The sequence below is a fragment of the Delphinus delphis genome, chromosome 2 (genome assembly GCF_949987515.2).
Source record: "Delphinus delphis chromosome 2, mDelDel1.2, whole genome shotgun sequence".
Classification (NCBI taxonomy): Eukaryota; Metazoa; Chordata; class Mammalia; order Artiodactyla; family Delphinidae; genus Delphinus; species Delphinus delphis.
Genome location: NC_082684.1, coordinates 160,543,157 through 160,570,771, shown reverse-complemented (window position 1 = coordinate 160,570,771; position 27,615 = coordinate 160,543,157). Strand labels below are relative to the sequence as shown.

Below are 27,615 nucleotides of genomic sequence, written 5' to 3'. Positions count from 1 at the left end.
CTGAATCCCTGCAGGACAAACATTATTTCCCATAGATCACCACATTTCCTTGTAAAAGGATCTCACACCTTTTTATTTTTATTATTATTATTATTATTATTATTTGCGGTACGCGGGCCTCCCACTGTTGTGGCCTCTCCCGTTGCGGAGCACAGGCTCCAGATGCACAGGCCCAATGGCCATGGCTCACGGGCCCAGCCGCTCCGCGGCATGTGGGATCCTCCTGGACCGGGGCACGAACCCGTGTCCCCTGCATCGGCAGGCGGACTCTCAACCACTGCGCCACCAAGGAAGCCCTCTCACACCCTTTTAGAAGATAGTATCCACCCCCAGAAAACCAACCACCACTGGGGGATCCTGAACCCTGGATTCCAGGGCCCTTGGTTGAACCTCTGCTGTGACACTTTGCCCCGTCTGTACATCTGTGCAGTGGTCTCAGTGCATCACCCTGCTCTCCCCCGATGAAGTCAACACAGTCAATACCTTGGACATGATATAAGGAATTTAAAACAACAGTATGAATGACCCAAGGACTGAAAGAAAAGGTGAGAGAGACAACAACGCAGAAGAAAGTAACAACAGGAAACCATCTGCAAGCCGAGGAGACCCCGGGGATTCTGGACCCGGTGGCAAACCAACCCAGAACCTGACTGCTATGGGGCCCACACTCCTCACCAAGAGTTTTATCTCTGAAACCACTGAAAATGCTGGAAATGTCTTAATGATCCAGAAGCTGGAAACCGCTCAGACAATAAAATCACTCTCACACACAAGAGACCCCACAGACCGTACAGTCTGTCTACACAGGCATGATAGCAAACGCAGAAAAGGCCACTGCTGGGACATTTAAGCACAGTTCCTACAACCTTGCGTACTAGCCTAAAAGAAAGGAAAATACAAACTCCCAAACTGGCCAAATTAGTGCTTATGGTAAAACACAAATCTAATTAGACACTTAACATCAAAATTGCCAGAAATAAACACACACTTCATGTAAACAAACCATTAATAGGCTGTTGCTTTTTCTTTGAAAGAAGCACATTATTTATAAACTGCTGCCACCTTAAAACTGGCCTCATTCAATCCTGTCAGACAGTGAAACACACTTAGGCAAGCGGGAAATTAGGAGGGGGGGAAAAGTCACTTCACAAATTGTGACATCACTAAGTGTCATAAGTGAATAAAACAGAATGTTGCACAAGACTGTATAAAGACAAGATCTTTATTCAATACCTTCACCAAGAAAGAAAGGCTGAATTAAACTTCCACATGTGATGAAACTATAAGTTCACTTATCAGTTTCCCCTCATAAAATAACAGTAATGGAAAACCCCTCAAATCAGTGATCCAGACTTCCTGGTGTCAAATATTCCCAGTGGAGCCTTCAAAACCACAAGAGAGTCAGGAAATCTGAGCGCCAGCTTGCACGGGTGCTCTGGGAAGACTGGCCGCTGTGCCCTAACCTGGCTGCCTTCCTGGAAGCTACCACCAGGTGACATCCCTGGGATATAAGCTCCCTGATAAACAAGACACAACACGTGTACAAAGAAATGGGTCTGACTGATGAGAATCTAACGAAAGCTGTCTGGGTCACAGGACTTGAAAGAAAAGAAGCTTTGCAAAGACACAACACCAATACTCCAAGCACTCTGGAACGCACTTCCACCCCGGGAATTTGCTCTTTGGAGGTAGCTGTCAGCTTCATTCCACTTCCTGGAGGATGAGCTCAGGGGCTGGACTCCAGATATTGCGGTCTCTGTACCATGAGTGCCAGGCGGGACACAGGTGCCAGGGTGAACAGAGCAGCAGATCGACTGGGGTGAAGCCCTGCGAGAGGCGGGGCAGAGAAGCTGGGCAGAAAGAATGAAGCACAGAAAGAGTCTTCAAGGGCGAAGGGGAATCACCCAGCCAGAGGCTGCAGAGGAAGAAGAGGGAGGCGGGGCCACAGCCCCTTGTGCAGGGCAGCTCTGATCCCAGGGGGAGGGCTGCTGAGTTTCCACCCTCTTTCAAACAGAGAAAGCAAAAGCACAGGTTCTCATAGACCTGGAATAACAATCCTTGATTTGCAAATAAATAATACAGCTTCACAATGCCTTATCCACAATTCCAACATCAAATGGCTCCAGAATCGAACCTGTTTTCGTAAGTTTCTGAGAATCACATTCGGCAAAACCGAATCTGGACCGATGCAAGATAATTTATAATATGCATTTACTCGCATGTTGGAGAGAAGGCACGTGTCCCCGCAGAGCCGTCAATGATTGGACTACGGAGTTCTGCCTTCAGCATCACAGGGGATGTTACATGTTCTGATCACCTTCCCTACTGCCTTTCTAAAATGGGAAAAAATCTGGACTCTAACATCTGGCCGTAGGGATTTCAGGCAAGGCATCGTGGTGCTCTCAGCGGTGTGCTGGCTCTCGAGAACTCATGGTTAAATTTTCAGGAATTCTGCAAACCCACTGTTAAACATAGTCATCATTAAAATTTACTTATGCAAACTTACAATTAAATAAATTCAGTTAAAATCAAAAGTAAATATATAAAACTCACCCTTCCTAATTACACTACTGCGTTTCACTGCTCTCTGTGGTCTGAGGATATGCATGTCTCTCTCATCCACAGGGTGGAAATGTTACATAATGGTGTAAATGGTGTGTTTCCAACTCCACACTCACTGACGACGTCACACTGGCTCTTGAAATGGGCCACAGTAGAGCATTCACACCACAGAAAGCAACAAACTCTACAAATCAGTGGGTTGTTGAACATTTACAGGCACATCTGTGCTTTAGGCTCTCCTGACACTCTGAAGACAAAGATGCACCATGAGTACCTCATGATGGTAGAGCTCAGAGTGGGCTCCAGTGCACAACAGACAGCGTAGAAGGGGAATTTGAGAGACAAGGTCTATGGAGCAGAAACTTCAGGAACCCCAGGGCCCCTTTCCCAGGGTTCTGTTAGCAATCAGAGAACAAGCCCTGCAGGCAGCCTCCTTCCCAGCCTCCTACCCCATTCCCAGGGCATTACTTAGAGGTCAGCTCCCAACTGCCAGCAGGCATCAGGGAGGCACTAACCATTTTATTCAATGTTAAGGCCCCAGGGCCTAACCCGTGCCTTGCACATAGTAGGTGCACAGTACATATTTACTGAAGGAATGAATGAATCCTCCAAAGCACCTTGTGGTCCAATACACGCTATATTTCAAAGCCCGTAAGGTAAGAAAAAGTGCCAAACAAACAGACCATTTGCTAAACCTCTTCTAGAGGAAGAATTCATGAGGTGAAAAAAATGAGTACTCTATTATATTTATAAAGATAGAAGTATATGAAATTTCCTTTACTTTCTGATTTAAGTAAGTAGTTTTGCTTGAGTCTGAAATCTATTACTTGCAATATTGTTTCTATGAAAAAAACAAGAGTTCCAAATAACTGATTTTAAAATGAGGTTTTAGAGCACAAATCCATTCCTAAGTTGGAGATAGAAGCCTAAATATATAGTCACCATAGCAACTTTTTCACAAGCTCTCATAGCCCTAATTTGAGATACAGGTAAAATTTTAAAGAAAAAAAAATAACCACCATTCAAAACAATTAAATAATCAAAACATTCCATAAAGACATATTCACAATAATATAGAAAATGCAGGAGCCAATTTTTCAGGAGATAAAGTTAATGCTTCTTTCCTAATCTTAATACATTATTTATAAGGCACTCAGAAGGTTTCTTATTTGTTGCCTAAGAGAACCATCATCCTGTACATAACTGCGTGTAACTGATATTTCACACATGGTATCCGCATGAGAAACACAAATGCAGAGAGGAGGCAAGGATTTCCAATGCATATACACCTAACATTCTAAATGCTTCCTTTACGGAAGTGGAAATTTAAAACTCCCCGATCTGTAGTATGAGACTCAAAAAGACTTCCGCCCTAAGATCTAATCTATGTTCCTAAAGGAATAACAAAGTTCTCTTATTCTATAGATCCTCCACAGATGAAGTCTGGCCTCACAGGCAACCTCCAATTTGAATCTTGTGCAAACCCCCTGAAGCCCAAGACGGCACACCCTCTCCTGCTGACAGCGTAACCTCTGTCTCCTGAACCGAGGAAGCCACAGGTCTGCAACAGGACGATCCATCTTGTGTGGCAGGTGTCGGATCACAGGGAGGAGCGGCTCTGGGCAGTTCAGCTGCCTCACCTGCTGCTGTTTTTCAGAACCATCTCTGCACACAGCAGCCACAGGAAGCCCAGGACAAAGCATGTTCTTTAGCCCTGGTGCACCGCACTTGAAGAAAACCCACAATATATCTTTATCCCACAAATAGCGAATAATAAGTGCCATAGGGACCCACTCCATCCAGAAAAATATACTTACAATAACTTTTAGGGACCTCCCTGGTGGTCCAGCAGTTAAGACTCCTGCTTCCAATGCAGGGGCCGCTGCTTCAAACCCTGGTCAGAGAACTAAGATCCCACATGCTGGAGACCTTCAAGATGGCAGAGGAGTAAGACATGGAGATCACCTTCCTCCTCCAAAATACGTCAGAAATACATCTACATGTGGAACAACTCATACAGAACACCTACTGAATGCTCGTAGAAGACCTCAGACCTCCCAAAAGGCAAGAAATTCCTCACGTACCTGGGTAGAGCAAAAGAAAAAACAGCGACAAAAGAATAGGGATGGGGGGGCTTCCCTGGTGGCACAGTTGTTGGGAGTCCGCCTGCCGATGCAGGGGACACGGGTTCATGCCCCGGTTCGGGAAGATCCCACATGCCGCGGAGCGGCTGGGCCGTGAGCCATGGCCGCTGAGCCTGCACGTCCGGAGCCTGTGCTCCTCAACGGGAGAGGCCACAGCGGTGAGAGTCCCGCGTACGGGAAAAAAAAAAACAGGGATGGGACCTGCACCTCTGGGAGGGCGCTGTGAAGGAGGAAAAGTTTGCACACACTAGGAAGCCCCTTCACGGGCAGAGACGGGGGGTGGCGGAGGGGGGAAGCTTCAGAGCCGCGGAGGAGAGCTTAGCCACAGGGGTGCGGAGGGCAAAGCAGAGATTCCTGCACAGAGGATCGGTGCCGACCGACACTCACCAGCCCGAGAGGCTTGTCTGCTCCCCGGCTGGGGCGGGCGGGGCTGGGAGCTGAGGCTCGGGCTTCGGTCGGATCCCAGGGAGAGGACTGGGGTTGGCGGCGTGAACACAGCCTGAAGGGGGCTAGTGCACCACGGCTAGCCGGGAGGGAGTCCGGGAAAAAGTCTGGAGCTAACGAACAGGCAAGAGACCACTGTTTCGGGCTGTACAAGGAGAGGGGATTCAGAGCGCCACCTAAAGGAGCTCCAGAGACGGGCACGAGCCGCGGCTATCAGCGGTGACCCAAGAGACGGGGCATGAGACGCTAAGGCTGCTGCTGCCGCCACCAAGAAGCCTGTGTGCAAGCACAGGTCACTCTCCACACCTCCCCTCCCAGGAGCCTGTGCAGCCCACCACTGCCAGGGTCCCGTGATCCAGGGACAACTTCCCTGGGAGAACACAGGGCGCGCCCCAGGCTGGTGCAACATCACGCCAGCCACTGCAGCCGCAGGCTCGCCCCGCATCCATACTCCTCCCTTCCCGCGGCCTGAGTGAGCCAGAGACCCCGAATCAGCTGCTACTGTGACCCCGTCCTGTCTGAGCGAAGAAGAGATGCCCTTAGGCGACCTAAACACAGAGATGGGGCCAAATCCAAAGTTGAACCCCAGGAGCTGTGCAAACAAAGAAGAGAAAGGGAAACCTCTCCCAGCAGCCTGAGAAGCAGAGGATTAAATCCCCACAATCAACTTGATGTACCCTGCATCCGTGGAATACCTGAGTAGACAATGAATCACCCCAATATTGAGGTGGTGTACTTTGGGAGCAACGGTAGACTTCGGGTTTGCTTTCTGCATCTAATTTGTTTCTGGTTTTATGTTTATCTTAGTTTAATATTTAGAGTTTATTATCATTGGTAGATTTGTTTATTGATTTGGTCGCTCTCTTCCTTTTTTATATATAAATTTTTTTTTCTTTTTTCTCTTTTTGTAAGTGTGTATGTGTATGCTTCTTTGTGTTAGTTTGTCTGTATAGCTTTGCTTTTTACCATTTGTCCTAGAGTTCTGTCTCTCTCTTTTTTTTTATAAGTATAGTTTTTAGCACTTATTATCATTGGTGGATTTGTTTTTTGGTTTGACTACTTCATTCTTTCTTTCTTTTGTTTTTATTACTTTTTAATTTTTAATTTTTTTTCATTTTTTATTTTAATAACTTTTTCTTTCTTTCTTTCTTTTTTTCTACCTTTTCTTCTGAGCCATGTGGCTGACAGGGTCTTGGCACTCCGGCCTGGTGTCAGGCCTGAACCTCTGAGGTGGGAGAGCCAAGTTGGGGACATTGGTCCACCAGAGACCTCCCAGCCCCAAATAATATCAATAGGTGAGAGCTCTCCCAGAGGTCTCCGTCTCAACACTAAGACCCAGCTCCACCCAAAGACCAGCAAGCTCCAGTGCTGGACACCCCATGACAAACAACAAGCAAGACAGGAACACAACCCCATCCATTAGAAGAGAGCCTGCCTAAACCATAATAAGGTCACAGACACCCCAAAAAACACCACCGGACGTGGTCCTGCCCACCAGAAAGACAAGATCCAGCATCACCCACCAGAACACAGGCACTAGTCCACTCCACCAGGAAGCCTACACAACCCACTGAACCAACCTTACCCACTGGGGACAGACACCAAAAACAACAGGAACTACGAAACTGCAGCCTGCTAAAAGGAGACCCCAAATGCAGTAAGTTAAGCAAAATGAGAAGACAGAGAAATACACTGCAGATGAAGGATCAAGGTAAAAACCCACCAGACCAAACAAATGAAGACGAAATAGGCAGTCTACCTGAAAAAGAATTCAGAATAATGATAGTAAAGATGATCCAAAACCTTAGAAATAGAATGGAGAAAATACAAGAAACGTTTAACAAGGACCTAGAAGAACTAAAGAGCAAACAAACAATGATGAACAACACAATAAATGAAATTAAAAATTCTCTAGAAGAAATCAATAGCAGAAAAACTGAGGGAGAAGAACAGATAAGTGACCTGGAAGATAAAATAGTGGAAATAACTACTGCAGAGCAGAATAAAGAAAAAAGAATGAAAAGAATTGAGGACAGTCTCAGAGACCTCTGGGGCAACATTAAACACACCAACATTCAAATTATAGGGGTCCCAGAAAAAGAAGAGAAAAAGAAAGGAACTGAGAAAATATTTGAAGAGATTATAGTTGAAAACTTCCCTAATATGGGAAAGGAAAGAGTCAATCAAGTCCAGGAAGCACAGAGAGTCCCATACTGGATAAATCCAAGGAGAAACACGCCAGGATACACATTAATCAAACTATCAAAAATTAAATACAAATACAAAATATTAAAAGCAGCAAGGGAAACATAACAAATAACATACCAGTGAATCCCCATAAGGTTAACAGCTGACCTTTCAGCAGAAACTCTGCAAGCCAGAAAGGAGTGGCAGGACATATTTAAAGTGATGAAAGGGAAAAACCTACCACCATGATTACTCTACCAAGCAAGGATCTCATTCAGATGTGACAGAGAAATTAAAACTTTTACAGACAAGCAAAAGCTAAGAGAATTCAGCTCCACCAAACCAGCTTTAGGCAGGAAACACAACAGAAGGAAAACACCTACAATAACAAACCCAAAACAGTTAAGAAAATGGTAAAAGGAACATACATATCGATAACTACCTTAAATGTAAATGGATTAAATGCTCCAACCAAAAGACATAGACTGGCTGAATGCATACAAAAATAAGACCCATATATATGCTGTCTACAAGAGACCCACTTCAGACCTAGGGACACATACAGACTGAAAGTTAGGGGATGGAAAAAGATATTCCATGCAAATGGAAATCAAAAGAAAGCTGGAGAAGCAATTCTCGTCTCAGACAAAATAGACTTTAAAACAAAGACTATTACAAGAGACAAAGAAGGATACTACATAATCAAGAAATCAGGGCTTCCCTCGTGGTGCAGTGGTTGAGAGTCCACCTGCCGATACGGGGGACACAGGTTCGTGCCCCGGTCCAGGAAGATCCCACATGCCGTGGAGCGGCTGGGCCCATAAGCCATGGCCACTAAGCCTGCGCATCCGGAGCCTGTGCTCCGCAACGGGAGAGGCCACAACAGTGAGAGGCCCACGTACCGCAAAAAAAAAAAAAAAAAAAAAAAGGGAGAGAGAAAAGAAATCAACCCAAGAAGAAGATATAACAATTGTAAATATTTATGCACCCAACACAGGAGCACCTCAATACATAAGGCAAATGCTAACAGCTATAAAAGAGGAAATTGACAGTAACACAATCATAGTAGGGGATTTTAACACCCCACTTTCACAAATGGACAGATCAACCAAAACGAAAATAAATAAGGAAACACAAGCTTTACATGATACATTAAACAAGATGTACTTAATTGATATTTATAGGACATTCCATCCAAAAACAACAGAATACACTTTCTTCTCAAGTGCTCATGGAACATTCTCCAGGATACATCGTATCTTGGGTCACAAATCAAGCCCTGGTAAATTTAAGAAAATTGAAATCATATCAAGTATCTTTTCCGACCACAATGCTATGAGACTAGATATCAATTACAGGAAAAAATCAGTAAAAAACACAAACAGGGCTTCCCTGGTGGTGCAGTGGCTGAGAGTCTGCCTGCCGATGCAGGGGACGCGGGTTCATGCCCCAGTCTGCGAAGATCCCATGTGTCGCGGAGCGGCTGGGCCCGTGAGCCATGGCCGCTGGGCCTGCACATCCAGAGCCTGTGCTCTGCAACGGGAGAGGCCACAACAGTGAGAGGCCCGTGTACCGGGGGAAAAAAAAAAAAAACACAAACAAATGGAGACTAAACAACACACTACTAAATAACCAAGAGATCACTGAAGAAATCAAAGAGGAAATCAAAAAATACCTAGAAACAAATGACAATGAAAACACAACAACCCAAAACCTATGGGATGCAGCAAAAGCAGTTCTAAGATGGAAGTTTATAGCAATACAATCCTACCTCAAGAAACAAGAAACAACTCAAACAACCTAACCTTATACCTAAAACAATTAGAGAAAGAAGAACAAAAAACCCCCAAATTTAGCAGAAGGAAAGAAATCATAAAGATTAGATCAGAAACAAATGAAAAAGAAATGAAGGAAAAGATAGCAAAGCTCAATAAAAGTAAAAGCTGGGGGGCTTCCCTGGTGGCGCAGTGGTTGAGAGTCCGCCTGCTGACGCAGGGGACACGGGTTCGTGCCTCGGTCCAGGAGGATCCCAAGTGCCGCGGAGCGGCTGGCCCGTGAGCCATGGCCACTGAGCCTGCGCCTCCGCGTCCATCCGGAGCCTTTGCTCCACAACGGGAGAGGCCACAGCAGTGACAGGACCGCATACCGCAAAAAACAAAATAAACGAACAAACAAAAAAAGTAAAAGCTGGTTCTTTGAGAAGATAAACAAAATTGATAAACCATTAGCCAGACTCATCAAGAAAAAAACGGAGAAGACTCAAATCAATAGAATTAGAAAAGAAAAAAAAGTAACAATGACACTGCAGAAATACAAAGGATCATGAGAGATTACTACAAGCAACTCTATGCCAATAAAATGGACAATCTGGAAGAAATGGACAAATTCTTAGAAAAGCACAACCTTCCAAGACTGAACCAGGAAGAAATAGAATATATAAACAGACCAATCACAAGCACTGAAAGTGAGACTGTGATTAAAAATCTTCCAACAAACAAAAGCCCAGGACCAGATGGCTTCACAGGTGAATTCTGTCGAACATTTAGAGAAGAGCTACCACCTATTCTTCTCAAATTCTTTCAAAATACAGCAGAGGCAGGAACACTCCCAAACTCATTCTACGAGGCCACCATCACCCTGATACCAAAACCAGACAACGATGTCACAAAGGAAGAAAACTACAGGCCAATATCACTGATGAACATAGATGCAAAAATCCTCAACAGAATACTAGCAAACAGAATCCAACAGCACATTAAAAGGATCATACACCATGATCAAGTGGGGTTTATCCCAGGAATGCAAGGATTCTTCAATATACGCAAATCAATCAACGTGATAAACCATACTAACAAATTGAAGGAGAAAAGCCATATGATCATCTCAATAGATGCAGAAAAAGCTTTCGACAAAATTCAACACCCATTTATGATAAAAACCCTCCATAAAGTAGGCACAGAGGGAACTTACCTCAACATAATAAAGACCTTATATGACAAACCCACAGCCAACATCATTATCAATGGTGAAAATCTGAAAGCATTTCCTCTAAGATCAGAAACAAGACAAGGTTTTCCACTCTCACCAATATTATTCAACATAGTTTTGGAAGTTTTAGCCACAGTAGTCAAAGAAGAAAAACAAGTAAAAGGAATCCAAATGGGAAAAGAAGAAGTAAAGCTGTCACTGTTTGCAGATGACAAGATACTATACATAGAGAATCCAAAAGACGCTACCAGAAAACTACTAGATCTATTCAATGAATTTGGTAAAGTAGCAGGATACAAAATTAATGCACGGAAATCTCTTGCATTCCTATACACTAATGATGAAAAATCTGAAAGAGAAATTAAGGAAACACTCCCATTTACCACTGCAACAAAAAGAATAAAATACCTAGGAATAAACCTACTGAAGGAGACAAAAGACCTGTATGCAGAAAACTATAAGACACTGATGAAAGAAATTAAAGATGATACAAACAGATGGAGAGATATACCATGTTCTTGGATTGGAAGAATCAACATTGTGAAAATGACTATACTACCCAAAGCAATCTACAGATTCAGTGCAATTCCTATCAAACTACCAATGGCATTTTCACAGAACTAGAGCAAAAAATTTCACAATTTGTATGGAAACACAAAACACCCCGAAGAGCCAAAGCAATCTTGAAAAAGAAAAATGGAGCTGGAGGAATAAGGCTCCTGGACTTCAGACTATACTACAAAGCTACATTAATCAAGACAGGATGGTACTGGCACAAAAACAGAAATACAGATCAATGGAACAGGACAGAAAGCTCAGAGATAAACCCACACACATATGGTCAACTAATCTATGACAAAGGAGGCAAGGATATACAATGAAGAAAAGACAGCCTCTTCAATAAGTGGTGCTGGGAAAATTGGAGAGGTACATGTAAACGAATGAAATTAGAACACTCCCTAACACCATACACAAAAATAAACTCAAAATGGATTAAAGACCTAAACATAAGGCCAGATACTCTAAAACTCTTAGAGGAAAACATAGGCAGAATACTCTATGACATAAATCACAGCAAGATCCTTTTTGACCCACCTCCTAGAGAAATGGAAATAAAAACAAAAATAAACAAATGGGACCTAATGAAACTTAAAAGCTTTTGCAAAGGAAGCCATAAACGAGATGAAAAGACAACCCTCAGAATGGGAGAAAATATTTGCAAATGAAGCAACAAAGGATTAATCTCCAAATATACAAGCAGCTCATGCAGCTCAATATCAAAAAAACAAACAACGCAATCCAAAAATGGGCAGAAGACCTAAATAGACATTTCTCCAAAGAAGATATACAGATGGCCAACAAACACATGAAAGGATGCTCAGCATCACTAATCATTAGAGAAATGCAAATCAAAACTACAATGAGGTATCACCTCACACCAGTCAGAATGGCCATCACCAAAAAATCTACAAACAATAAATGCCAGAGAGGGTGTGGAGAAAAGGGAACCCTCTTGCACTGTTGGTGGGAATGTAAATTGATACAGCCACTATGGAGAACAGTATGGAGGTTCCTTAAAAAATTAAAAATAGAACTACCATAGGACCCAGCAATCCCACTATTGGGCATATACCCTGAGAAAACCATAATTCAAAAAGAGACATGTACCACAATGTTCACTGCAGCACTGTTTACATTTACCAGGATATGGAAGCAACCTAAGTGTCCATCGACAGATGAATGGATAAAGAAGATGTGGCACATATATACAATGGAATATTACTCAGCCATAAAAAGAAACGAAATTGAATTATTTGTAGTGAGGTTGATGGTCCTAGAGTCTTTCATATAGAGTGAAATAAGTCAGAAAGAGAAAAACAAATACCGAATGCTAACACATATATATGGAATGTAAAAAAAAAAAGGTTTGAGCAGCCTAGGGGCAGGATAGGAATAAAGACACAGACATAGAGAATGGACTTGAGAACATGGGGAGGGGAAAGGGTAAGCTGGGACAAAGTGAGAGAGTGGCATGGACATATATACACTACCAAATGAAAAACAGAGAGCTAGTGGGAAGCAGCCGCATAGCACAAGGAGATCAGCTTGGTGTTTTGTGACTACCTGGAGGGGTGGGATAGGGAGGGTGGGAGGGAGACACAAGAGGAAGGAGATATGGGGCTATATGTTTATGTATAGCTGATTCACTTTGTTATACAGCAGAAACTGACACAACAATGTAAAGCAATTATACTCTAATAAAGATGTTAGGAAAAAAAAAACCCAAAAAATGAAAGGTCCCTCATGCCTCACTGCCAAATAATAATAATAATAATAAATTTAAATAAAATGGTATGAAATGAATGAAATGGAACAGAAAAGAATAGAAAATATCAATGTATATTTTAAGTAGGAAGGCTGTTTACAGATTTACATATTTGTTCACTGGGCCACCAAGTCAAATGCACCTTTTCCTCTAGAGTGTTTGTCCCAGGGACATTGACTGGTGTGGAGACACTTCTGGTTGTCACAACTGGGGGAGGGTGGTATTGACACTAGCTGGTACAGGTCAGGGAAATCCGCTAAACCTCCTACAACGCTCAGGACAGCCCCACACAACCAAGAGCAAACAATCCAGCCCCAAATGTCTCCAGTGCCAACACTGGAGACAGCCACAAGTTTCAAGACCACTAACTGACCTTGTAGTTCACGCCATCTGACGGTCACTCCTACAGGGCCCACGTATGCATTGCTGTAAGTGGAATCTGCTAATACTTAAGAAGTAAATGTAGGGCTTCCCTGGCGGCACAGTGATTAAGAATCCGCCTGCCAATGTAGGGGACACGGGTTCGAGCCCTGGTCTGGGAAGATCCCACATGCCACGGAGCAACTAAACCCATGTGCCACAACTACTGAGCCTGTGCTCTAGAGCCTGCGAGCCACAACTACTGAACCCACCAGCCACAACTACTGAAGCCTGCGCGCCTAGAGCCCATGCTCCGCAACAAGAGAAGCCACCGCAATGAGAAGCCTATGTACCACAAGGAACAGTAGCCCCCACTCACCACAACTAGAGAAAGCCCGTGCACGGCAACAAAGACCCAACGCAGCCAAAAATAAATAAATAAATTTATTAAAAAAAAAAAAAAAGAAGTAAATGTAACCATAGCCTCTCAATGGACACAGTTAAAACTTGGTTCCAATTTTTTTTCCTATAATAAAAATGACGGGGCTTCCCTGGTGGTGCAGTGGTTGAGAATCTGCCTGCCAATGCAGAGGACACGGGTTCGAGCCCTAGTCTGGGAAGGTCCCACATGACGCGGAGCAACTAAGCCCATGAGCCACAACTACTGAGCCTGAGTGTCTGGAGCTTGTGCTCCGCAACAAGAGAGGCCGCGACAGTGAGAGACCCGTGCACTATGATGAAGAGTGGCCCCCCACTCGCCACAACTAGAGAAGGCCCTCGCACAGAAACATAGACCCAACACAGCCAAAAGTAAATTTAAAAAATGACGGATGCTCACTGCAGAGAGTTGTGAAACTGAAAGAGAATAAAGGATTTTGTGACAAATGAATAAAAAGATAGAGCAAGGCAGGACAGTCTCATAATTTGTAAATCCTTTACCAGAAAGTAATAAATTCCTATGCTCTACACGTTGTGAAGAAGCCACTGGTTTCAGGTTTTGCTTTTTTTTGGTTTAAACTTCACAACTTTTCACACAAGAACTTTAACAATAAGACAGCTCTCACATCATCAGAAACGACCAGAGTAAGTTACTAGAGTTGACTAAAAAATCCTAAAACAGAAGATGGTGAGAAAGGGAGAACAAGAAAGAGAAAAATAAAGGAGAGACAAGACCAAGCCAGGAAAACACAAGCAGAAACCTACTTCCTATTCACCACTTGTGCTTTCCAAACCACAATGCAAGTTGGAGTGTTTTTGGTTTGAAACTGCTAAGTTTCGCGCCTGCTGACAGAGGCACTGCCATGGAAAAGCACAGCCTGGTGAAGGATTGAACGCAGACAAGCTCCTCTTTGCTTTTCAAACCGCTAAGAAAGAGACGAAGCAACAGAACTACAACAAACTGTAAAGTTCTAAGTCAAGGATTTTGCTTAAAAGATTTTTTTATCACAGTCTAATATATTTTCATCATTATATTTAAAAGAAATCTAATTACGTTCAAAAGAAAAGTGGATGTGCTTGCTGTCACTAATGAGATCTCAGGGCATGAGAATTATTTCAGAAGCAGCAGCTAGTATCCAAGGGTGCATTTTTTTTCATCATTTGCATTAAGCAGAAATTTTATCAGAAGACCAATTAATAGTCAATGTAATAGCTTTGCAGAAGGAGTACTAAATTAAGTGTGTCAACACCGTACACTCAGTGCCTGCCCCTGTCTTGCACTCATCAAGAAAATTACATGAGTGAAGCTTCATTCTCACAGATGATGGCCAATCAATGGCAACTCATGACAATACTCAAGACGATTCCAGTTGTTTTAAACATCTGGTAGAAATAATGCCGTGAAAAGGAGCCTAGTCCCTGCAGATTTTTCACAAGGAAGCAAAAAAAAAAAAAAAAAAAAAAAATTTAAGCTCACAGTCTAATATTGTTTTAAATTCTGCATCTATTTTTATATTCTGAAAACAAATCCCATGTTTTAATGAACCAGATCCATCAGAAACATATACAGAGTCTGTATCAAAGAAAATGACTTTTCTTAAACCACTTTCATTAAAATTAAGCCAATATTATATATTCATATAATATTACATACTCATATATTATGTATAAACTTAAAGGCCATCAAAATCCTCAAAATTCTACATCATTCTAGCTCTAAAGTAACTATGTAATTCTAGCTTTAAATTTCTACGATAATCCAAAACAATTCAGATTTGACCAAAAAAATGAGACTAGATGATAAGTTTGAAGTGATTTAAATGTTATCCATGCAGGTGGCCAAAAAGAAAAAGTTATATCATTTATTGGCTCAAAATAATACCTGCCCTTATAATGCCCTAACCCAGAGGTACTCGAAGTGTGATCCCTGGCCAGGAGCATCATCACCACGTGGGAACTCAGTAGAAATGCAAATACTCAGGCCCCACCCAGACTTACTGGGGGCTAGAAATCTATTTTCCCAAACCCGCCAGGCAACTCTAATCCAAAGTCAAGTTGGCAAAGCACTGCCCTAATCTGCAGGTGACAAGAACAAAGACCAGCTAGAGTGTTAAGACGTCCTGTGCTGAGCGACAGCGACTTAGCTCATTTAACCCTTATGATGATTTCATGATGTAGCAACTGGTATTCTCATTACACTGGAGCAGCTCTGACTCAGTCATATTAAGCACTAAACCGAGACTCTACAAAGCCATGTGAAGCCAAAGTTTACTGTTAACCACTATTACCCACAGCATGCAAGGAGTGTGTCCCTCCCTTTCTGCTCCCATAGTACAAGTTCATCCACTCAGTAACTCACATAAGCTTTGTGGAAATGGACAGCTTCCCTCAGGATGTAATTTCAGTCTTCTATCACACGTAGAAAGCCCCGTATGCGTTGACGCTACCCTCCTCAAAAAATAGGCAGGGTGTGAATTTCAGACAACCGCTGGAGTCCTCTTTCATCAGTTCAAATTTTTATTAATTGCTTGACTAAAGAATAACTTAGGGACTTCCATGGTGGTCCAGTGCGTAAGACTCGAGCTCCCAATGCAGGGGGCCTGGGTTCAATCCATGGTCGGGGAACTATTTCCCGCATGCGTGCCGCAACTAAGAATTCCCACGCCACAACTAATAAGTCTACATGCCACAACTAAAGATCCCGCATGTGGCAACTAAGACCCGGCACAGCCGGAATACATAAATAATTTTTTTTTTTTGAAGAGTAACTTATGTGTAGCCCATCTCGCAATGTGATCTTTACAATGTGATCTCCTGTTACTGAATCAAGGCCACGTTTCCACAACTGGCTCATCTCTGACCAAAATCCCAACTGCCCCAATCTAAAGGGATGAGGTGAGAGACAGAAGGTAACAGGCACTCCAGGAGTAGAGCTTTCAAAGTGGCCTGAGGCCCCTTAAACTCATGGGATGGGCCAAACACCACCATTGCTGGAAAGCACTTGTCAACAGAGAGAAACACGTGGACAAGATCTCAGTGAGAATCTAAGAACATGGACGTTGAGAGGGAAATCACTGATAACAGTTCTATCAAAAATTCATAACAACACCCTTAACTATACACAAGAGATGCATTAAATAAATCACTGTACATCCAAGGTATTTTAAACCAATATAGCTATTAAAAAATATAATCACAGGCATGGAAAGAACAAATGACACACCCCAAAATATTAACATATTGTAGTAAACATCTGATATTGTAGAATTACAGGAGATATATTTTCTACTTTGTACTCCTTTGTTTTTCAATGCCTTACACTATAAGCACGTTTTAATGTAAAATATATATTTATGATAAAATGAAATTAGAAAAAAATACCATAAATAAATTACTTGTTCTATACCTCTAGAACCCACTGAATTTTCAACATATATTGATAGTAAAGTAATTATGAAAAATTGTTTTAAATTTTGAAGTTAACACTTTATATTACTCACTAAAACACTGAGTATACCAGATGAATACATTTTTGTACAAAGAAGAAAAATAAATACTTTGCAGATCAGAGCAATTACCAATACTCATTTTATCAATAAGTCTCAGGATTCCACTGGGAATAAATACATAGCTTTAATTTTCACTGTATTAACTGAGTGGTTTTCTTCTTCTTTCATATTATTTTAGACATTTAATGTATTCTTTTGGTTCAACACAATGAATGAGCACATTAGAATTTAAGACCATCATGGAGAAGGACCCCTGACAGATAAACACTTAGTACTGCCAGAACACAGATGAAATTATCTAAAAAGGCAAGAAATTACTAGCCTGCAGTCTAGTTTTCAAACACACAAAAGGAAGAAATGTTTTTAAATTTTTTAACTTATTCCATAAGTTATTTTTCTGAAATTTAGTTATTCAATATTTGATAATAAGAACACAAATTTTCCCAGTCTCCAACGGCGAATGAAACTTTCAAATCTTCGCACAAATTTATAGAACAGGTAACATTACTGAACTGCTCATCAAACAGTTAGGGGGACACCCTCACCGTCAGTCAGTTCCCATCCGCAGATCAATTCAATGAACATTAGGAATTCACAGTAATTTATAAGAGGAAACATGCAGAAACAAGATTACTTACTCTGCTTTGTTTCTTTATTTTCATACAGCCATTTAAAAATAGAACAGAAGGGGTTTCAAAGACAGATACACAGCATTTTTTACCAAACATTATAAGCAGAAACAACATAAATAATCTGCTAGAATTATGCCACATCATTTTTCCCTTGGGAAGACAAATGTTACACATACCGTGTGTATTAAATAATTATGACTGGAGATAATCACGGCACACATGAAACGTATGCATCACCGCCAAGAATTCACCTAGAGATTTATTATACTGAGACACATAGCTTTTAAGCTCTGTAAGGAACTCACATGTTTAGCTCTTAATATTACCTAGAAATGCTCATCAAGATTAGGGAGGGGACGCGAAGCACTCAGGTGAGTTTGCAATCGGATGGATTACTACAGACAGCTGTCTTATTCTCACTGCATAACCTGACACCTATTGCTCAAGTGGCAACTCAAATTAGAATATTGTTTAATGGTGAGAGAAAAAATACACTGTGTGGAAAGGAAAAACATATTTCAGGCAATGACTATGCTTAAAATGGCTAATTAACCAGCAAACTTTGATCATCATTTCTATTAACTACTGAAAAGGTAGCCTACATTAAACAAAAACTTTCCCAAGACTCGATAAATGTGGTTTTGCTTCTGTGGGCTCTAAAAGCTAATGAGATGGTGACAAGAGTTACACAACAGGGTCGGCATCCTGGGACAGCTCAGTCTCTAGTGATCAAGCACAAAGTCTCCCCATTTGATGTTTTAGGTTCTACCAGTTAGCCAGCCTGTTCTTTAAAAACCTATTTGAAAGCAGTAACATCGATTAACCCTGAAAACAGTTTTCTGTAAGTCAAAACAATCTCTTCCTCTCTTCCTTTCATTTTTAAATCTCATTTCCTACAGAAGTTTCTCCAATGTTTAAAACAGCATGAAATTCACTACCCAAATAGCATTAAAATTTAACCTTAAACATAGTGGTTTATGAAAACTCCTCCTCAACACTCCAGCCTTCCAAACAGGAAGTGTCATTCTTCTCTTTGGTTTGAAGACCAAGAACTAAAAGAGTCATAGAAGAGGCACCTTTGATTGGCTTTATTTTTGTAAATACTTTGAACAGGATTGCCTCCTAAGTTTTTCTTTGGTCTCTATCACATCCCAAGTCCTATATCCAGTTCATCACTCTCAGAAGTTAGGTTATCTGAAATAGTCAGGTCTCAATTATTGGGAACAGAATGATCCAGGAATATCCATTATTGGACCTTCCATCCGCTGAGTCCAACCAACCAAACTACCCAAGCATCGATAAAGAGGATGGGCAGGAGCTGGAAAACTGAACTGCAACCATCAGATGGCTCTCATCTCAAAAGTTCCACTTTTTAATGTTTTAGCCGGTATCTTCCAACAATAGAAACTTCAAGCCAATATGTTTTTTCCACACGTTAATTGTGACATCTTTTAAAATCCAGTATCTTGGAAACTCTGAACTAGAAGCCCTGTTGGGATACGCTATGGATTTGTCTCAACAGAACTCTGATGGTTCCCTCTGACCTGGAACATTTGACCACAAAGCCTTATTTAAATAAGACAACAGAGGTAACTTTCAATAATTTTCTCTTCTGAAGGTCTTAAGATTTTACGATGCACCTCATAAAGTCGAAAAGAAATAAAACATAGCCCCCTGCCTTCACTTTGTAGAGGTAGAATCTCTTGTTTTGAATCCACAATATAAAGTAAGACCAGTACGTGTAAGTTTTGTTGCTGTTGTCGAAGTTGGTTCTCGGAGTTGTGTCGGAATCCAGCCCATCCCTGCTTCCCATTGATGCAGCTCTGCTTTTTCATTACATTGGCCGCCATTTTAGCAACAGAACATTTATAGTATCTCCTAAAATGCACTGAATTTACACACTGGCTAGAGTTGGACTTAGAAGGGTTTTGTTATTTTAAAAGATATCCCACGATCCTCAAACAGGAATAGATTTCATTGAAACGCTAGAGTTACAAATTTTATCTCAAAAAGTGAACTTCATTGTGTATCTATCTTTGGATGGGTCATGCTCTTCCAGTCATCTCCTCCATGTGGGAAGCTGCTGTGGTTCTCTGACCTCCCTGTGAGAAGGTCCTAGCATCAGAGACTGGACAGCGCAGACATCTGAGCCAGCACACACTTCTGCTTCTTCTGGATGACCATGTCCAGACAGCTCGAGGAGGGGTACCATCCGCCAGACAGAGGTCCACTCCCGTCAGTAAGAGTCACCCCGTTTTCAATCAGCATTGCCAATGACCTAATAATAAGGCGAGAACTTTGCTGGACTTTCTCACGTCTAAGCCAACTTAGTTAAAAGGAAATCCCACAAGTTGTGTGAAATGAGTCATGATTCATTTGTTGATTCCTTAAGAAAAAGCTGGAGCACCTGTAAGTGCTATGGCTGGATGCATAGATGCACATCCAGGAAGATATGGTCCCTTCACGCCACCACGCGACATGAACATCATGGCTGAATGCTCTCCATCTTTACGTATTGAACCAGAGAGAAACTGAATCTTTCCCTTTATATATATATATATATATATATAAAACTTAAGAAAAACAAGTGTCCCAACTTGGGGCTTACATATTTTACAATCATTCCATATTTAGAAATAATTAGGATTTTCTTCCAAAAAAACAAGTTTAGTGTGCTGGTCTCACCCTGCTCTCTCTCTCTTGTCCCCCCGCTCCCTCTTGGGCTCACATTCTGCCCTGCCATGCCCTTCTCTCAAGAGGCACAAGTCATCTCCCCCAGCAAGTGGGCCCGGCCTGCGGGGGAGGGCAGCATGCAGCTCCACCTTGTCCGGCTCTCAGAGCACCCCACCACCTGGACCAAGGGGTATGCACGTGCCGTGGGCTATGACCTGTACAGCACCTATGATTCCATACTACCACCTATGGAGAAAGCCTTTGTGAAAACCGACATTCAGATAGCTCTTCCTTCTGGGTGCTATGGGAGACTAGCTCCACATTCTGGTTTGGCTGCAAAATACTTCATAGATGTAGGGGCTGGTGTCATAGCTGAAGATTACAGAGGAAGTGTTGGTGTTCTACTGTTTAATTTTGGCAAAGTCCGAAGTCAAAAAGGGTGATGGAATTGCACAGCTCATTTGTGAATGGATTTTTTACCCAGAAATAGAAGAAGTTCAAGTTTTAGATGATGCTGAAAGGGGTTCAGGAGGTTTTGGTTCCACTGAAAAGAATTAAAACTTTATGCCAAGAAGAGACATTTTAACTCTTGCATACGACTGACGTAAAGCTTTAAGGGAACTTCAGTAAATGGACTGAGAAAGCCTTTAAGGTGTCAAAATAACCATTATTAGAATATAACGGGAAAACCTACTGCAATGTTACGTCAGTGCTGACTGAAATGACCACACCCTTACATAAAGCAGTGCTTCACACACTTGACGCTCCATAAACGATGCGACATAATCCAACAAGACAGTGACACTTGGGAGGTACTGTCATCAGACTTCACCACGTGCTAGCGAAGACTTCGGAGAATGGCAGCAAATAACCACTCAACAACCCTCCTGTCCTTCTCAGCAGCCAGGTTCAGAGCTGCGAAGTAACTCACCACAAGCCACAGTGGTCGCCAGACAGGGTTCCTGGGTCAGAATCCGCACGGACGCGGTTGACAAGGGAACCCCAGGCCTCCTCTCCGGTCCCCTGAACCCGAGTCCCCAGAGCGGATCCCCAGGGGCCACACAGGAAAACGGTGTGGGGACTGGAGTTCCCGGCCAGGTTCTGCATTCCGAGGAGAAAAGGCCTTTGTCTAAATGTCTCTGAAAAATTGAATAATTGCAAAAACGGTGTATTGGATAAGTAGCAAATTCTCAGGGAAACTACAGAGAGGTAAGGGAAGATGAGCAGATGAAGGGGCAGGATGCCTGGCTCAGCGGAACACATTCGATCTGCCGGGAGGCGTGTTTTTATGGAACACGCTAATGACAATGGGAGAAAATTTGGGAAGAAATACAAGCATGAAACAAAAAGCAAGAGTGAGACGTGAAAGATTACGTTAATCACGTATTTGGGTTTTAGAAGAAAGGTGATTCTTTTTTTAAACCCCCCACTGAACCAAATGAGTTGTAACACGTAAACAGGCACTGTTCTGTTCAAAAAAATAAGACCCTCACTGTAACATTTACAATTCTACAAAAGACTCCATCAAATTCTGCCGAAGCATACCCAGTGGCTGGCATCTGAGGCTCTGGAAAGATAAAATCTGAAACTGCCGTTTTATGTATTTTACTGCTAGGCTAGGATGCATTTAATGCACAAATGCCAGCAGGCCAGGATACAAAAATTTACTATGATGTGCTTTAAGTTAGTGTTGATTCCAACAGTTTACCATCCATCAGCTATTCTAGTGCCAATTAGCACTTTAAAAACCATGCGTAAATATTTGAAAAACATGTTAGCAATTAAAGGGAGGAAATATTCCACATTAAAATCAGGAAGAGACTTTAAGGTTACAACTTGACGTGAAACATCAAGTTTCACAGCATAACACAAAATGCTATACGCACTCTAAACCAAACATACAACACGTAGATCCTATCTAAAATTCAGTAAATGCCAATTATTATTTACTGCTTTCAAAACTAATAGGTCTTCTAACTGAATATGAGGTTTTAAACTTTGTGCGTCATTAACTTACACTCCATGTTAGTGATGAGGTGTTGACAAATGCTTTCAGTGAACTAAGAATGTGAAAAATTCTGAAGAGAGGTAGCTTAGGTTCTTTCTTTGTACTAACTTTTTAATGCTGGCCTTTTTTAAACAACAGGAAAAGTTAGAGTGTCTGGCACATGGCTTAAAGTCAAGCTTTCTTCTTAAGTCATCTAAAAAGAAGAACATAAATGCTTCATCGTTTAAAGACTTTACTTTCTAAGCAGAGTAATCCCCATAGTTAAAAAAAGAATTTTAATATAAACTGAAAGAAACTTAATATGCCAAGTTAATCAATGACAACTCAACAGCCTTTCATAAGGAATCAGGATCCCACAGAACTGGGGCCATTTTTTAAGTATTGAGCTTTAAGACTGGGACAAAAAACTTTTAACAGGAGGAACTGATATATTTTTATCAAGATTACACCGACTCTTTCACCTTTCACAATGAGAAAAATAGCCAAAATCATTAACTCATGGGGAACAATCTAGAAAACTAATAGTAAGATATTTCGAAGGCACTGAGTAAAATATTTGAGGACCTATTAACTGGTTGAAAATGGATACATAGATGCAGTCTTTTAAGAATAGTAATTCAAGTGTTAGCTTTCAAGACATGGACTGTGGTCCCAATCCATTCAAATAGAATGGTGCTGCCACTATTCTACTTGAAGAAAATGTTGGGAAGTTTTACTTATATTTTTAAAATTCAATTAGAAGACAAAATCTTGTATATTGCGTGTATGGGAAAAGGATCTCCTAGGAAAAAACTAAGTCAAAATATAACTGAGGAACAAAACAAAGTTATAGGATCAAAGAATAATGAATACTTCAAGTTTTGCTTTAACTATTAGAAAGCCTTGTACCATATACATGCCTGAACGCTTATCTTGCATTATTATTCCACTATCCTTATTTTTTTTCTAATATCCTCAAGATGTTTTAGCTTTTTTGTAATCATATGTATCGTATAAGGCCACTATGCCCAAATTCAGTGCCATCCCCCATTTTCTGAGAAACGCCTCCACTCACCCGCACACCTACCTTCCTACCACCCATCCAAAGGGGTGGGCGCCTGGTAAACACAGGTGTTCTGAGTGGTTCTACTTCAACCCCACGGCCACTGCCACCATCACTGCACCTGCGCCCTCCCCTTCCAGCCACACTGATGAGATCAGAGTTGGACTTTTGATCCAAACTGGACCAACTGCACTATCTCCCCAAGGAACTTGCAAGTGGGACTGAAAGACTGAAAGAGGCTGGGACTATCGTAAGGCACATTTAGGGATGTGAGACAGACAAATTATAACATGGAAACAGAGGGGCAAAGAAAGCTGCTCTAGGGGAGGAAGAATAAAGCAGAATTCCAGAAGCAAGCAAGAATTCACGTCTTGAGAAGCGGGACTTTTGGTGTTCCTAATGCCGTTTTCGACCCCGTTCCTGTTCTTGTGCTGGTTGAGGTTATGAAGAACTCCTCTGGTACCATCCCAACTACATTCTTCTTACACTAACTTCACTTGGTTATTGTTATGTGGAACATCAAGAAACTCAACTGAATACAGCCTCACATCCTATGTGCAATGAAGGTTTAACGTATGTAACTGTGCGACCACTCTTCAATCCCTTGGCTTAAGGTCATTTAGATGAACAAAGTTAAAATGTTTGGGCTTTTTCTGTCCATACCTGTTCCAATCATGGACTTCAAGGGCGATAACTAAGCCTCCCCAACACACTCTTTCCCTTCTACTAACCCACAGCCCTTCACTTTTCTATGTCCCACCCGAAAATATCTAGACAAGGATATTTCTGGTTCATAGACTGTCTGTATTTTATACAAAAACTTTCTGAACGTATACATGTACCTGACCCCATCCCACCAGCAGGCACGGGTGATAAAGGAAGGTATAATAGTGGGTTTAACCTTCTCAGCCAGTAGCACAGCAATGCTCAATGGACCCATTGGTTCACTCGGGACAGAGGAATATCAATCACCAAACAGTAGGTCACTGTTATCACTAGAATGTGATTTTATCTCTGAGTAGTTTGGGGAAGAAAATAGATAAGAATTACTCAGCTACTTGAAAAGTAGGAATTGTGCTTTATTCAATTTTATATCCTTGGCGCCCAACACATCATGTAGAATACAGTACATACATAGAAAATAATTACCAATCAGAATACCTAGAAAATACAAAAGGCATGATATAATTATTATTATTATCATCATCATTACTATTTTGCCAAGACTATTTCTCAATCAAAGAAAGATGCAGACAACTGTGGTATTACTGACCGTATATAATAGATTTGGACAAAGTAAGACCTTTCAAACACACCTCCCTGTAGGGACACATTTCTCAGCTCCTACTTACTTACTGACACATGGGTTGCACATCTCTTTGCTCAAAAGTATGGCTCAAAAGTGAGTCATTATATCCCTCATTGCTACAGCCCAAATGATCTATCACGGCCACATCAGAGGCACATTTATGACTTGCTTATTCCAAAACCAATTTGAGTGCGTGCTGTTCCAAAGTTTTTGGTAGCTATAGTTCTTAACAGAAATTCTGCTTCATTTTATCAGCCATATGGAATTATAGGCAAGAATCACATTGTAAACTATCATCATTGCCTTGATCTTTAGAACAACCGATAAAATATTTATCGTGCCTACGAACTCATTTCCTCAAAGTGTCAGGTTCTAAGTAACTTAGAAATGAGTCCTACCTTCTTTCGGACGGTCCCTTGACTCTATAATATGAAATCTGCAAGAGTGTAAAGCTACCTACTGCAAAGACAGCTTCCCTTCCACGATGTCCGCTCACCCCAAGTATACACACTTAGCTTCTATTCCAGTTACACGGAACCACTGATCCATTAAATGCTGCTTCCAAACCCACACATTTTCTATTCCTTCTCCCTGAGATAAACAACTCGTAAAGGATTAAAAGACTTTTCTTTTTTTTCAAAGTCTTACGTTTCCTGGAGACCCTATGCCAAAGCACTCCCTCTTGTCCTTCTTCTGTCCTTGGTCCACATGTCCTCTTAGTACTGGTGCCACACTCTGCCTTTTACTTTTTGCTTCAGCTAATTGTGCACCGCTTACCAGAGCTCAATCTGATTGAACTGATCTTATTGACAAAGTAGTATTTTCAAATGATCTAAGATAAAAAGGCTTGTAGGCTAATTGGTACAAACTCGTTATGATTTTCTATAACCCACGGCTTAGGGGTCTTGCCCTCTTATCTGTAACTGCTAAGTACCCACGCATTTTTAGCCAAGTGTCCTAAACTCTACAGAATTAGCCAGAGATGTTTTTTAAGCCCAATTTTATTTGAAACTGTAAGCGTCTGGAGCTTTCACAACACTTTCTAAAAGAACAGTGAAACACTGAGTTGTAAATTCTACCTGAGTTGCAACAGTTACCAGTCAGAATAGACACATACCAATGAAAGAGAAAACAAGATTGCTACCTTTCTAACATCCCAGCAAGTCCAGATTCCTTAAAGTGAATGCCCACTCCTCAATGTCACAATTTCCCCTGTAAATCATTATTCCACAGCTTAACAAACAGACTTACTCACCAAACAGAAAGACACGCAATAACTGGTGAAAAGGACGACTCCCAGGACAGCAATATAACCTGCCCTTACTCACTGGATGAGAACAGAAGTGATTGTAACAACAAAAACGCACTCGAGAGGCTTCTACCGCTTGTCAAACTGAGGAAGAACACAATGGGTGTATTTAAGACGATCCTGGGAGCTGAACTGAGATCCTTCATGTTGTATAGAAACAGGCATTTAAAATGAGTCCGTGAAGAGAGTTTTCTTATTTAACAAAATATCTTTTACAAAGTAAAGGATTTTAAAAGTTTGAATTAGAAGCTGACATAGGTCATGTGCCTTAATTACGTGCATGATGAAATCTAGTATGTCCTACTGAGTAATTCAAAATAGTGGTAAACGTTTGGCTTCCCAGGCGAAAGAAATTGCTTAATTTCTAAGACTTAAACATGAGAAACCATAACTAACCATGATTCGTGAAGAAGAATCAGAGTCCAAAACAGAATTTGGGGAGATTTTTTACAAACCTTTAGAAGGCTGACTTTACTATATCCTGAATATTTTTTTCATCTGCTTCTATACTGGGGTATTGGCATATAGCAGTAATATTTCTCAAACCCAGAACAACTGTTGTTCAAATCTAGGCCATGCAGAAAAAGTTAATGATACCACAGATACTTACCAAAAGCAAATACTTTTATATATGTTAATTCTAATTCTAATGCTTAAAGAGTTTAAGGGGTTGTTACATGCATAGGACTTGATAATGAAGAAAGGACACAAGCCTAGTACAATGTCACAGAAGACCAAAAGGATCTACTAAATGGAAATACATTCATTTCTTTGGTTTCCCCCTTCTAATGCATTTTTTAACATTTATCTTTTTAATCCATGAATCAGTGAGGACAATATTTTGCTATTTATGGGTACAAAACAGCCCTGTCCTAGGTATACCAGGGTATACTTAAGTATGTAACATCACAAGATACAGTAAATTTACTTTACTAGACAGTATAGCATAGTAGCATTAACCAGAGATATACTTCAATTAGAAAATGCTTTAAAATAACAAAGTCAATGAACATCTGACTGTACAATTTATTCTGTCAAATATAAATGTTTGTCAGTGTATGTGTGTAAATTATACTGTCAGTCTCAACACAGCCGAGTGCTTTTGTAAGCTGCAAAACAATTAATAAGCAACTCTCTAAGGGGTGTACCAAAAATTTTCCAGAACACGCCAGATATCTGGTCAAAGATAAGGGATAAAAAAATTTTTTTGATACATGGCTCTAGTATTAAAAAACAATTCCTATGTTTGAAAGTCAGTGTCAACAGATGCAAGAACTTTATTTTAAAACTTCCAGGGAGACAAAGCCTTTCAAGAATGGGGCCAGAACCCTGCAATCTGGTTTGGGGGTGGGGGAGTGGTTAGGGAACGGCAGAAAGCACACATGCCCAAGTTCTTTTTACTCCTTTTTCTTTTGAGACAATGGTATTAAATTTTAATCACGTTTTCATGAGTTCCAAAGGATAGCAAGGGGAACAAAGTGTCAGCCCTCTTTGAATGTGTTGAGGCATTTGCAACAAACTCAGCTTTTTCATGCAAAACAACAGAATTTGAGGTCAAATTAGTCTCTATCCTTTCCCTCTGGGCATGTAGTCAAGTTAGGACTCTGTCAAACCACTATTTGGGGTAAAGTTTTAAAGGAAAAAAAAAAAACAATTCTTGTGGTAAAAATAGGTGGCACTGCTA

The 27,615-nt window shown here is 41.3% G+C and overlaps 1 protein-coding gene and 1 pseudogene across 19 annotated transcripts in view; one reads left to right on the top strand and one right to left on the bottom strand.

Annotated features, from left to right (window-relative positions):
• Positions 1 to 27,615, bottom strand: part of PARD3 (par-3 family cell polarity regulator) — a 642,797-nt gene that overhangs the window by 402,838 nt on the left and 212,344 nt on the right. The gene's annotated exons all lie outside the window — the stretch shown is intronic.
• LOC132421056 (deoxyuridine 5'-triphosphate nucleotidohydrolase, mitochondrial-like) lies at positions 15,109 to 24,542 on the top strand (annotated as a pseudogene).